Here is a 14,285-nt window from a genome sequence, read left to right as displayed (position 1 = left end):
GAAGACTACACTGAGACACATTATAATCAAATTGTTAAAACTCAAGGAAAAGAGAATTTTGAAAGCAGCAAGAAGTAACTCATCACATACAAGGGAACCTCTATCAATTATTAGTGGATTTCTCAGCAGAAATTCTATAGGCCAAAAAGTGAGAGGATGCCCTCAAAATGTGAAAAGAAAAAACTGGTTACCACAAATACTTTTTGTAACAATGTTGTTGAGTCAGATTAAGGAAAGATAAACACTTTCCTTGACAAACAAATGTTGAGGTAGTTCATCTCCATTAGATTTGTCTTTTAAGAAATGCTAATGGAAATACTTCAAGCTGACACAAAAAGGTGCCAATAAATAACACAAAAGCATATAAAAGTATGAAATTTACCAGTAAAAGTAAACATGTAATCAAATAATATTTTAATATATATAATGGTGATATATATATATATCATTTTAAACTCTAGTATAAAGATTAAAAAACAACTATTAACAATAACCACAGCTATTATATTTTTTAATGAATTCATGATCTAAAAATATATAAATTGTGAAATCAAAAACATGAACTGTGAGTAGAAAAATAAAATTGTAATGTTTTTGTATCAGATTTGAAGGTAAGTTATCACTGAAAATAGCCTATTATAATATGTTTTATTTAAGGCATGGTAACTACAAAGCAAAAGCCTAGAGTAGATATACAAAAGATAAAGAAAAAAATTAATGAAAGCACAATACTACAAAAAACCATAAATTCACAAAGGAAGGTAGCAAGAGTAGAGGAAAGGAAAAAGAACTATACAATAGCCAGAAAATAATTAATAAAATGTCAATAATACTCCTTACCTATTATTTACTTTAAATATAAATTAAGTGATCCAATCAGAAGGCATAAAGTCATGGAATGGATTTCTTTTAAAAATGACTAGCAGAGGTATTTATACTTATATCAGACAAAATAGACTTTAAATCAGAAGATGTAACAATAAAAAGTTATTATATAATAATAAAGGGATCAATTCACCACGGATATACAATTATACATGCACATAACATTAGGTCACCTAAATATGTTAAGTAAATATTAACAGATGTGAAGAGAGAGACAGCAACATAATAGAGGACTTTAACACCCCAGTTTGAACAATAGACAGATCATCCAGACAGAAAATCAATGAAGAAACATTGAACTTGAAGTACACTTTAGACCACATGGACTTAATGGATATATACAGAACATTCCATCCCATGGCAACAGAATACATATTCTTCTCAAGCATACAAACATTCTTCAGTATATATGGTATGCTGGGCCATAAAACATGTCTTAACAAATGTAAGAACACTTAAATCATCTTAAGTATGACCCCAATGGTATGAAACGGAAATAATGAGAAAAACTGGAAAATTCACAAATATGTGGAAATTAAACAACACACTACTGACAACCAGTGGGTCAAAGAAAAAAATCAAAAGGAAAACAAAATATATGTTAAGACAAATGCAGATGAAAACAAATCATAGCAAAACTTAATGTTACACAGCAGAAGCAGTTTCAAGGGAGGTGTGTATAACGATAGATGCCTACATTGAAAATTACTTTAAAAAGTTTCAATCAACCTAATTTTATACCTTAAAAAACTAGAAAAAGAGGCCGGGCACAGTGGCTCACACCTGTAATCCCAGCACTTTGGGAGGCCGAGGTGGGTGGATTATGAGGTCAGGAGTTCGAGACCAGCCTGTCCAACATGGTGAACCCTGTCTCTACTAAAAATACAAAAAAAAATAAAAAAATAAAAATAAAGCTGGGTGTGGTGGCACATGCCTGTAATCCCAGCTACTCAGGAGGTTGAGGCAGGAGAACTGCTTGAACCCAGGAGGTGGAGGTTTCAGTGAGCCGAGATCATGCCACTGCACTCCAGCCTGGGCAACAGAGTGAGAGACTCCATTTCAAAACAAACAAACAAACAAACAAACATACTAGAATATTCTAAGTCAAAAATTAACAGAAGGAAGGAAATAATGAAGATAGGAGTCAAAATCAATAAAGGCTGAAAAGACAATAGAAGAGATAATTAAAACTAATCTGACTTTTGGAAAAATAAAATTGGCAAATTTTAGCTAAACTCAGCAAGACAACAAAAGAGAGGTGATTCAAATCATAAATGAATCAGGCAATATTGAAACTGATAAAGTCAAAATATAAAGAATCAGAAATTACTATGTGTAGTAATACGCCAACAAATTCTTCTAGTTTGGTTAACCTAAAAGAAATTAATTCCTAGAAACATACAACCTGCCAAGATTGAGTCATGAATGAATAGAAAAACTTCAAAGACCATAATGATTAATGAAGTTGAATCAGTAACCAAAAGTCTCATATGATAGAAAAGAACAGAACCACCTGGCTTCGGTGTTGAATTCTACCAAATATTTAAATAATGAGTTCCTTCAAAAAACTGAAGAGGAGGAAATACTTCCCAATTTATTTTATGAGGTCAGCACTACCCTGATACCAAAGTTAGAAAAGGGCACTACAAAAATATTACAGGCCAATATCCTTGGTATGCATAGATGCAAAAATCCTCAACAAAATACTACCAAACTTTATTCAAAAGCACATTAAAGGAATCGTACATCATGATCAAGTGAAAGGTATCCCTGAAATGTCAATTGTTTCAACATATTCACATTAGTAAAGGAAATACACCACATGAACAGAATAAAGTATAAAAACTGTATGATCTTCTTAGTAGATGCAGAAAAAAAGCATTTGATAAACTTTAACATCCTTTCATGATTAAAAACTCTCAAAAAATTAGCTATAGAAAAATGACCCTCCACACAGTAAGAGTTTACATTATAGGCCCATAGGTAATATATTAAATGGTGAAAAGTTGAAAGTCTTTCCTTTAAGATCAGAAACAAATAAAAGATACTCAGTATTCTAACTTCTGTTCCACATGGCACTGGAAATCCTAGCCAGAGCAGTTAGACAAGAAAAAAAAAAAAAAAAGACATCCATATTGGAAAGGAAAAACTAAAATTATCTTCATTTGCAGGCAACATAATCTCATATGTAGAAAAACCTAAAGATTCTATCAAAAAACTATTAGAACAAATAAAGGAGTTCAGTAAAGTTGCATATACAGAATCAATATACAAAAGTCAGTGGTTCTATATACTAATAACAAACTACTACAAAAAAAGAAAACAATCTCATTTACAGTAGCTTCAAAAAGAATAAAACATTTCTGTACACTAAAGATCTGTACACTAAAAACTATAAAACATTGGTGAAAGAAGTTGACACGAATAAGTAGAAAGATATCATTGTTTGGAAGATTTATTATTAAAATGGCAATACTATGCAAGCAATTTAAAGATTCAAGGCAAACCCTATCAGAGTTAAATTGTCATTTTTTAAAATTTTACTTTAAGTTCCAGGGTATGCAGAGCATGCAAGTTTGTTACATAGGTATACATGTTCCAAGGTTAACCCATCCTCTAAGTTCCTTTCTCTCACTCTAAACCCCCCAACAGGCTCTGGTATGTGTTGTTCCCCTCTCTGTGCCCATGTGTTCTCATTGTTCAGTTCCACTTATGAGTAAGAACATGCAGTGTTTGGTTTTCTGTTCATGTGGTAGTTTGCTGAGGATGATGGCTTCCAACTTCATCCATGTCCCTGCAAAGGACAGGATCTCATTCCTTTTATGGCTGTATAGTATTCCATGGTATATATGTATCACATTTTCTTTATCCAGTCTATCATTAATGGGCATTTGGTTTGATTCCATAACTTTGTTTTTGTAAATAGTGCTGAAATAAACATACATGTTCATGCGTCTTTATAATAGAATAATTTACATTCCTTTATGTATATAATGGTAGCCAAATGGTATTTCTGGTTCTAGCTCATTGAGGAATCAACATACTGTCTTCCCCAATGGTTGAAATAATTTATGTTCCCACCAAATAGCATTCCTGTTTCTCCACAGCCTCTATCTATTGTTTCTTGACTTTTTAATAATCACCATTCTGATTGATGTGAGATGGTATCTCATTGTGATTTTGATTTGCATTTCTCTAATGAATAGTGATGTTGAGCTTTTTTTTTTTAATATGTTTGTTGGCTTCATAAATGTCTTCTTTTGAGAAGTGTCTGCTCACATACTTTGCCATTTTTTGATGGGGTTGTTTTTTCTTGTAAATTTGTTTCAGTTCCTTGTGAATTCTGTATATTAGACCTTCATCTGATGGGTAGATTGCAAAAATCTTTGCCCATTCTGTAGGTTGCCTGTTACCTCTGATGATAGTTTCTTTTGATGTGCAGAAGCTTGTTAGTTTAATTAGATGCCATTTGTTAATTTTGGCTTTTATTGCAGTTGTTTTTAACATATCGTGGTGAAGTCTTTGCCCATGCATATGTCCTGAATAATACAGCCTAGGTTTTCTTCTAGAGATTTTATAGTTTTTGGGTTTTACATTTAAGTCTTTAATCCATCTTTAGCTAATTTTTATATAAGGTATAAGGAAGGGGTCCAGTTTCAGTTTTCTGCATATGGCTAGCCAGTTTTCCCGGGACCATTTATGGAATAGGAGATCCATTCCCCATTGCTTGTTTCTGTCAGGTTTGTCAAAGATCAGATGGCTGTAGATGTGTGGTGTTATTTCTGAGGTCTCTGTTCTGTTCCAGTGGTCTCCATGTCTGTTTTGGTACCAGTACCATGCTGGTTTGGTTAATGTAGCCTTGTTGTGAGTTTGAAGTCAGGTAGCATGATGGCTCCAGCTTCATTCTTTTTGCTTAGGATTGTCTTGGCTATACAGGATCTTCTTTGATTCCATATGAAATTTAAAGTATATTTTTTTTCTGATTCTGTGAAGTATGTCAATGGTAGTTTGATGGAAATAGCATTAAATCTATAAATTGCTTTGGGAAGTATGGCCATTTTCATGACATTGATTCTTCCTATCCATGAGGATAAAATTTTTTTTCATTTCTTTGTGTCCTCTCTCATTTCCTTGAGCAGTGGTTTGTAGTTCTCTTTGAAAAGTCCTTTACATCCCTTGTTAGCTGTATTTCTAGGTCCTTTATTCTCTTTGTAGCAATTGCAAATAGTTCATTCATGAATGATTTGGCTCTCTGCTTGTCTATTGTTGATGTAAAGGAATGATTGTGATTTTTGCACATTGATTTTATATCCTGAGACTTTGCTGAAGTTGTTTATCAGTTTAAGGAGTTTGGGGACTGAGATGATGGAATTTTCTAAATATAAAATCATGTTGTCTGCAAACAGAGACAATTTGACTTCCTCTCTTTCTATTTGAATATGATGTATCTCTTTCTCTTGCCTGATTGCCCTGACCAGAACTTCCCATACTATGTTGAATAGGAATAGTGAGAGAGGGCATCCTTGTCTTTTACTAGTTTTCAAAGGAAATGCTTCCAGCTTTTGCCCATTCAATATGTTATTGGCTGTGGGTTTGTCATAAATAGCTCTTATTATTTTGAGGTATGTTCCATCAATATCTAGTTTATTGAGAGTTTTGAACATGAAGGGATGTTGAATTTTATCAAAGGCCTTTTCTGCAACTGTTGAGATAATCATGTGTTTTTTTGTCTTTGGTTCCTTTTATTCGATGAATTACAATTATTAATTTGCATATGTTGAACCAGCCTTGCATCACAGAGATGAAGCTGACTTGATTATGGTAGGTAAGTTTTTTGATGTGCTACTGGATTTGGTTTGCTGGTATTTTATTGAGGATTTTCACATTGATGTTCATGAGGGGTATTGGCCTGAAGTTTTCTTTTTTTGTTGTGTCTCTTCCCAGTTTTGGTTTCAGGAATATGCTGGTTTCATAAAATTAGTTAGGGAGGAGTCCCTCCTTTTCAATTGTTTGGAACAGTTTCAGAAGGAATGATATCAGCTCTTCTCTGTACCTCTGGTGGAATTCTGCTGTGCATCCATCTGGTCCTGGGTGTTTTGGGTTGGTAGGCTATTAATTGTCTCAATTTCATAACTATGGGTCTATTCAGGGATTCGACTTCTTCCTGGTTTAGTCTTGGGAGGTTGTATGTGTTCAATAATTTATCCATTCTTCTAGATTTTCTAGATTATTTGCATAGAGTTGTTAATACTATTTTCTAATGGTAGTTTGTATTTCTGTGGGGTCAATGGTGGTATCTTCTTTATCTTTTTTTTTTTTTTGTCTATTTGATTCTTCTTTGTTCTTTATTAGTCTCGCAGTCTATCTATTTTGTTAATTTGAAAAGAAAGCTCCTGGATTCATTGATTTTTTTTTTTTGGAGGGTTTTTTGTGTCTCTATCTCCTTCAGTTCTGCTCTGATCTTAGTTATTTCTTGTCTTCTGCTAGCTGTTGAATTAGTTTGCTCTTGCCTCTTTAGCTTTTTTAATTGTGATATTAGGGTGTTGATTTGAGATCTTTCTAGCTTTCTGATGTGGCCATTTAGTGCTACAAGTTTCCCTCTTAACACTGCTTTAGCTGTGTCCCAGAGATACTGGTACATTTTCTCTTTCTTCTCATTGGTTTCAAAGAACTTCTTGATTTCTGCCTTAATTTCATTATTTATCCAGAAGTGATTCAGGAGCAGGTTGTTCAATTTCCATATAATTGTATGGTTTTGAGTGAGTTTCTTAATCCTGAGTTCTAATTTGATTGCACTGTGTTCTAAGAGACTGTTTGTTATGATTTCAGTTTTTTGCATTTGCTGAGGAGTGTTTTACTTCCAATTATGTAGTCGGTTTTACAATTAGTGCCATATGGCACTGAGAAGAACGTATATTCTGTTGATTTGGGGTGGAGAGTTCTGTATATGTCTATTAGGTCCACCTAATCCAGAGCTGAGTTCAAGTCCTGAATATACTTGCTAATTTTCTGTCTCATTGATCTAATATTGACAATGGGGTGTTAAAGTCTCCCACTATTATTGCGTGGAAGTCTAAGTCTCTTTGTAGGTCTCTAAGAGCTTGTTTTATGAATCTAGGTGATCCTGCATTGGGTGCATATATATTTAGAATAGTTAGCTCTTCTTGTTGAACTGTTCCCTTTACCATTATGTAATGCCCTTCTTTGTATTTTTTTATTTTTGTTGGTTCAAAGTTTGTTTTTTCAGAGACTAAGATTGCAACCCCTGCTTTTTTGCTTTCCATTTGCTTGGTAAATTTTTCTCCATCCCTTTATTTGGAGCCTATGTGTGTCTTTGCACTTGAGATGGGTCTCCTGAATACAGAAACCAATAGGTCTTGACTCTTTATCCAATTTGCCAGTCTGTGACTTAATTGGGGCATTTAGCCCTTTTACATTTAAGGTTAGTATTGTTATGTGTGAATTTGATCCTGTCATCATGATGCTATCTGGCTATTTTGCACACTAGTTGATGCAGTTTCTTCATAGTGTCATTGGTCTTTATGTTTTGGTATGTTTTTGCAGTGGCTGGTACAGTTTTTTTCTTTCCATATTTAGTGCTTCTTTCAGGAGCTCTTGCAAGATAGGCCTGGTGGTAACAAAATCTCTCAAGATGTGCTTGTCTGAAAAGGATTTTATTTCTCTTTCACTTATGAAGCTTCATTTGCCTGGATATGAAATTCTGGGTTGAAACTTCTTTAAGAATGTTGAATATTGGCCCCCAATATTTTCTGGTTTGTAGAGTTTCTGCTGAAAGGTCCACTGTTAGTGTGATGCGCTTCCTTTTGTAGGTGACCTAGCCTTTCTCCCTGACTGCCATTAACATTTTTTCATTCATTTTGACCTTGGAGAATAAGATTATGTGTCTTGTGGTTGATCTTTTCATATCTTAGTGGTGTTCTCTGTATTTCCTGAATTTGCATGTTGGCCTGTCTTGCTACGTTGGGGAAGTTCTCCTGGATAATATCCTAAGGTGTGTTTTCCAGCTTGTTTCCATTCTCCCCGTCTCCTTCAAGTACTCCAATCAATTGTAGGTTCGGTCTTTTCACGAAGTCCCGTATTCCTTGGAGGCTTTGTTCATTCCTTTTTATTATTTTTTTCACTAGTCTTATCTGCATGCCTTATTTCAGCAAGGTGGTCTTCAAACTCTGATATCATTTCTTCCACTTGGTCAATTCTGCTATTGATACTTGTGTATGCTTCATGAAGTTCACATGCTATGTTTTTCAGCTTCTTCAGGTCATTTATGTTCCTCCCTAAACTGGTTATTCTAGTTCGCAGCTCCTCTGACCTTTTATCAAGGTTTTTAACTTCTTTACATTGGGTTAGAACATGCTCCTTTAGCTCAATGGAATTTTTTATTACTCATCTTCTGAAACCTACTTTTGTTAATTTGTCCATCTCATCCTCCATCCAGTTCTGTGCCCTTGATGGAGAGACATTGCAATCATTTGGAGAAGAGGCAGTCTGGCTTTTTGGGTTTTCAACATTTTGTTGTTGTTGTTGATTCTTTCTCATCTTCATGAGTTTATCTACTTTCAATCTTTGAAGCTGCTGACCCTTGGATGAGTTTTTATCAGGGGCTTTTTTGTTGTTGTTGTTGTTGATGCTGTTGTTGTTGCTTTCTGTTTGTTTTTCTCTCAATGGTCAGGTCCCTCTTCTGTTGGGCTGCTGCAGTTTGCTGGGGTTTCACTTCAGGCCCTATTCATCTGGTTCACTCCTGCTCCTAGAGATGTCACTCATGGAGGCTGGAGGACAGCACAGATAGGTACCTGTTCCTTCTTCTAGGATCTCTGACCTTAAGGGGCACCTAATGCCAGTAGGATCGCTTCTATGTAGGATATCTTAGAACCCCTGTTGGAGGGTCTCGCCCAGTTGGGTAGCATAGGTTACAGGACCCTTTTAATGAAACACTTTGTCTGTTCCTTGGCAGAAGGGGTGTGCTTCACTGAAGGGAAACCCACTGATCTGGGCTGCCCGGATTCCTTAGAACTACCAGGAGGAAAGGCAAAGTCTGCTGGTCCACAGAGACTGGGGCCACCCTTCCCACTAGAGGTTCAGGCCCAGGGACATCTGGGTTCTGTCCCTGAGCCTCTGGCTGGAGTTATTGGAGTTCCTGCAGGGAAGCCCTGCCCAGTGAGGTCAGGCCTGAAGAGGCACTCTGGTTACAGTTTGCCACAGCCAGTGTGTTGGGCTGTGGTGGCCACATCTTGGGACCAAGCCATATATCACTCGTTTGCCGGTCAACTGGGGCTGTCAACCAGACAGTCAGCACAGCCAGTTCAGCCTGTGACCCTTTCAGGCAGAGAAGAAAAGGTCTGACTTATTGGGAAGCCCCACTCCGATGCGAGTTGCTTTCCTGTGTCTCGCATTCAGAGTGCTTTCCTCTGCCTGTCTCTCCTGATAATTGTATCATTGAGATGAATAAATAGTGATGGCAAGGCTGTCACTTCCATAATCGCATATTCTGACCTCTGGATGGGGAGGCAATGATTGCAGATGGATTCCCCAAACACATACCAAGCCTTTCCTCTACCTTCCTCCCACAATATTGTCTTCCATGGTTATATAGATTAGCCATCTTCCCCCCCCCCAACATTACATAAGATTCAACTGAAAATTTGAATGACTTATTCTACAACTCTTATTTTCACACAAGAAACCAATAGCTCTGTCCCCAGTGCCATCGGATGATAGATTCAAATACAAGCAAGTAATAACATTTGTTGAGAGTTCTGACCTATCCTGGCAGCAGATGAAACAAAGCAAAAGATGTAATATATACTTGTCTGCAATTAACATGTATGAAACTTAAATGAGATATAAGAAAAAATGATAGAAATGGAGTAGAATATCATAAAATATTAAACTAAAGATGACGATCCAAAAGCTATAATAAGCACTAATGGTAATATTATAATGATAGTATTTGAAATAAATTATAAAGCCTAGGAATATAAAGGCCATTTTATTTAAGACTTTTTTCACTAAAGCTTCTGAAGGTGAATAGGGCAAAACTTAACTATTTTTGGACTAAATTAAAATGAACTTATTCTTAGAGAGATAAATACTTTTGTACAGTTTTATATGTCCATAACATGTCAGACTTTGGGCAAGAACTTTAGTCTCTTGACTTCTAATAATGTACAACAGAGGGAATTATATTATTATTGGCTTCAGTTATTGCAATCTATCGTATCAATGTTGGGAGTTGAGAAATTAAAGTCAATGAGCAAATATTTACAGAACACTTTTATTCTGGGTCCATTTATATACTAAATGTAATGCAAGACAGAATGAGAACATCTTGAGAATTTCCTTTGGACTTCACTGAGGTAAGGCCCCACACAGAGCCCCACACTATTCACCATAACTTCCAGATAGGCCAAATCACAAAGCTATTCCTTGACAATTTCCTAAGCTTCTGGTGCAATATTTTGAAGGTAGAAAAAATTTAATTTCCAAGAATTCTAATGAGCCTCTAACTAAATCCCATGACATAACTAGAAAGGAAAAAATAGAGAAATCATACTCTATTCTTACATATTAGGCTTATAGTCATGAACTTGAGGCTATAGATATCCAGATAATCCATTGTTTTGTATTCAATAAATATTTCTTAGATGTGACATTGGCTGGGTACAGGGGCTCACGCCTCTAATCCCAGCTCTTTGGGAGGCTGAGGCAGGGGGATCACGAGGTCAGGAGACTGAGATCAAGACCATCCTGGCTAACATGGTGAAACCCCGTCTCTACTAAAAATACAAAAACAAAACAAAACAAAACAAAACAAAAAAAACAAAAAACTTAGCCAAGCATAGTGGTGGGTGCCTGTAGTCCCAGCTGCTCAGAAGGCTGAGGCAAGAGAATGGTGTGAACCCGGCAGGCGGACCTTGCAGTGAGCTGAGATCGCACCACTGCACCCCAGCCTGGGCGACAGAGCAACACTCCATCTCAAAAAAAAAAAAAAGAGATGTGACATTGATTAGAAAGCATATTTAGACAAGTAGGAAATAAAAAGTATTTCAAAAGAGGAAGCTGTGTTCAGTGAGAGGTGTTTAGTACCTAACACGTGTCCAATGTAACTCTCTGCGGGTTTGGGAGACTATGTGGATGAGAGAATTTTAGAGAAAGGTATCTGCTGAGATATAGGTTCATCAATTCTCTCTACTAATTTCAGAAACCTAAGTTTTTCTTCTTTTAAAATATTCTATAGGAAGTCTGAGGAATGGTCAAAGGATATCTTTGTGAACAGGTACTTAAGACCAATAATCAATTTGCTGCCTCTAGAATGACCCTAGGGAAGATATGTCCTGTCTGTGTGGGGAATTATAGCAGTAAAGGCCAATGGAGAGAGCAACAATCAATACCAGGAGTATTCCTCTCTCTTACTTTCATATTTCTGTACATGATTTTTTTTTCCAAAATAAAGGGCAGAGAAAAAAAGTGGCAAAGATAGAAAGCTACCCCCATTGTGTAATACTAGAAATAAGCATTCTGAAATGATTGTTTCACAAGAAAAATTGTAGGCATGTTTCTTTTAATAGCATTCCACTTGCACTGGACACTCCTACCCCACCACAGACTAAAATGCCTCAAGTGTTTTCACAGGGCTCCTTCCCAATTGCAGGAGGCACAATTTCCCAATCTCCCCTTATACCCAATAAACACATACATGCTCTCAAACAATTATCATCTTATGAAAAATCATAAATAAATTCTTGTCTAAGTGGTTGCACTGGGTCATGTAAAAAGCTCTGGAGTGAAAATCCAACAGGCGTGGGACCCAATATTGCTAGCTGTGTATAAGATTTTAGGCAAACTAAGATCCCTTTGGATTTTAGTATATGTGAGCATTGGAGAGATGATCTCTGAGGAATTTCCAGCTTTGAATCTTTATAACATTATAGGAGAGATGTATGTTCCAAATGAATGAGTAAATATAAAAGTTCTTTGAATATTAATATGTATTTGATAAATGAATGTTATGAAAATCATCCCATGAAGTGCACTCACAATATGCTGAAAGCAAACTGGATTCTAGAAGAAGATTGAATAGAAATTTTACTGCTTGCTGGCATCATATGCTTTTTGGACTCTGGCCTTTGAACTGCCCTGATATATCTATAGTCTGTTTTGCCACTTCCATCTTCCAAACAAGGGGGATTAATCTCAACATTCAGGCCTCATGTGGCCACCGGGCTCTATCTCCAAAGACACTAAAGCAGGAGTTTGAAAAATCACCTCTAGCCAGAGAGATTATGAAGCCATTCTCGCATCAATCTGCTTTTTCAACAGAAAAAAATTGAAATTCAAACATCACATTATCAGGACTATGTCTGCATCCACTCCCTACTCCCCCGCCCCCCAACCCCACCAAGGAGCTATCTAACCCCGTGCCACTCCCCCATCCTGCTTTCTGTCTCTGTTATTTCCATCATAATGGAGCAAGACTAATAATGAGGGCACGGTGCCAGCTCCCATTGCTGCCTGATGCTCTGATGGGCTTTGGATGTGAGCACATGTTGAGGGGACATTTAAATGATGTTTGTGTGCTGCACAGTCAGGAAAACAACATTTCTGCACTGGCTCCTTTGATCTCCTAAAAGCCAACTGTCATAATACGAGATGTTTAAATGAGTATAAATAAATCCAAGTGGCTCCAGCCTACATCACAGAGCCTATGTGGCTCCATTGGCTCCTTTAGGTTTGCCTTTCCCCACATCTTGGATTCAATTAGTACATTTCAAGTACACCTGGGTTCCAACAATATCCTAGAATTGAAAGAAGTGAGAGAAAAACTAGAATCCTTTCTACTAAGAAGTCACTTTCTCCCATTAGAAAAGTCTGGGAGACCTTTCTGTCACAGATTAGTAGCAGCTCTGGGGCAAAACAAAAGATAGGCTTCACTTTAGTTTGCACCTGGTGCAAGTATCAAAAACAGCAACAAGTTGTGATTACTTTGCACGTTGGCAAATTTATTTGAAGTAAATTGGAGCCAGGAATAATCCTGGAAGAAATAAGAATCAGAAGACTATACAAACAAAATTGCATGACCAGGAAAGAAATTGCATGACCAGGAAAGAGAAAAAAAAAAAAAAAAAAAACATTTTAGCAGAGACATCTGCATGAGAAAAGGAAAGGGAACAAAAGCATGATATGTTCATATGACCTAAAAGTGGTGAAAAAAGAAAAAAGAACATGCCAGGGCATATATTTGAAGGGATGGCCAGGAAAGTGGTAAAATAAACTTGTTTGGGATGTTTGGGGTCAGACTGAGAGATGATGAGAGCCTTAAATAAAAATGCCAGTGAGGTTGTAGATGAGAGAAGAGTGAAGGATTAGGCATCTGTGGGAGGGGTGGGATCAGCAGAAATTGAGTGCTGGTAAAGAACTATGAAACCTTTAGTTGGGACTACTGAATGAAACATGGAGGTAAAAACAGAGAAAAATAAAGTGATTTGGTGAAAAGTTTCTTTTGTATTGTGTCAGATATACCCATGGAACACAGCCATGGAAAATTGACAGCAGCTGGAAATACAGGTCTGAGTGTAAGGAAAGAGAAAAGGGCTGAAAATTTGATGACAAGCAAAGCAAGAAAACTGAAACTTAATTTTTGCATGGTTTAAAAGGAATTGGGAAGTTCCAGGGATAGACAGATGAATAGAATGCTCAGTGTGATAGAAAATGATCAGTCTGAAATAAAGAAGACAGAAGGGTGTTGGGCATAAAAATCAGGACAGAAGAGCATTTTACGGAGTGTGTACTCAACATTGCAAATGTCACAATCTCAATAGTATGAGAAATAAAGTGGCTTGTTGGATTTGGCAATTTGAGGATTACCAGTACAATGAACAGTTTAATTTTAGGAGAGAGAGGAAAAACAAAATCCAGAGGACCAGTGGATGAGAGATAATGAACCAGAGATTTAGGTGGTGACTAATCTTGAAAGTAAGTTTCATAGTAAAGAGAAGAGCAATAGTTTGATAACTTTGCAGTTGAGGAAAGAAGAATATAAGTGAGGTGAAGTAGCAAGTGGCAGAAAAAAACTGAAGTATATCACGTCAGTTACTAGCAAACCTCTATCACCCCTTGGTAGAAATTTTGGAAGGCAAAATGTCTTACGTACTCTGGGTTATCCTCTTGGTTCTCATTTCTCAAATTGGTCCATTAACTGTTAGAAATCCCCTAGAATCCTTGACCACAGTTCCCATTGATATGATGCTGTAACCTGACCTAGGCCTTAGGAGAGGGGGCATAGTGTATTTGTACTACCTGCCCAGAGACCAAATGAATGACTCAGTGTCTATTAAGATGTGGAGTAGCTAAAGGAAATTGGAAGGGAAATCAGAAGCTTAGCT

The sequence above is a fragment of the Macaca nemestrina genome, chromosome 19, assembly GCF_043159975.1.
Source record: "Macaca nemestrina isolate mMacNem1 chromosome 19, mMacNem.hap1, whole genome shotgun sequence".
Lineage (NCBI taxonomy): Eukaryota > Metazoa > Chordata > Mammalia > Primates > Cercopithecidae > Macaca > Macaca nemestrina.
The sequence above is the reverse complement of the archived record's forward strand: the minus strand, read 5'-3'. Positions refer to the sequence as shown.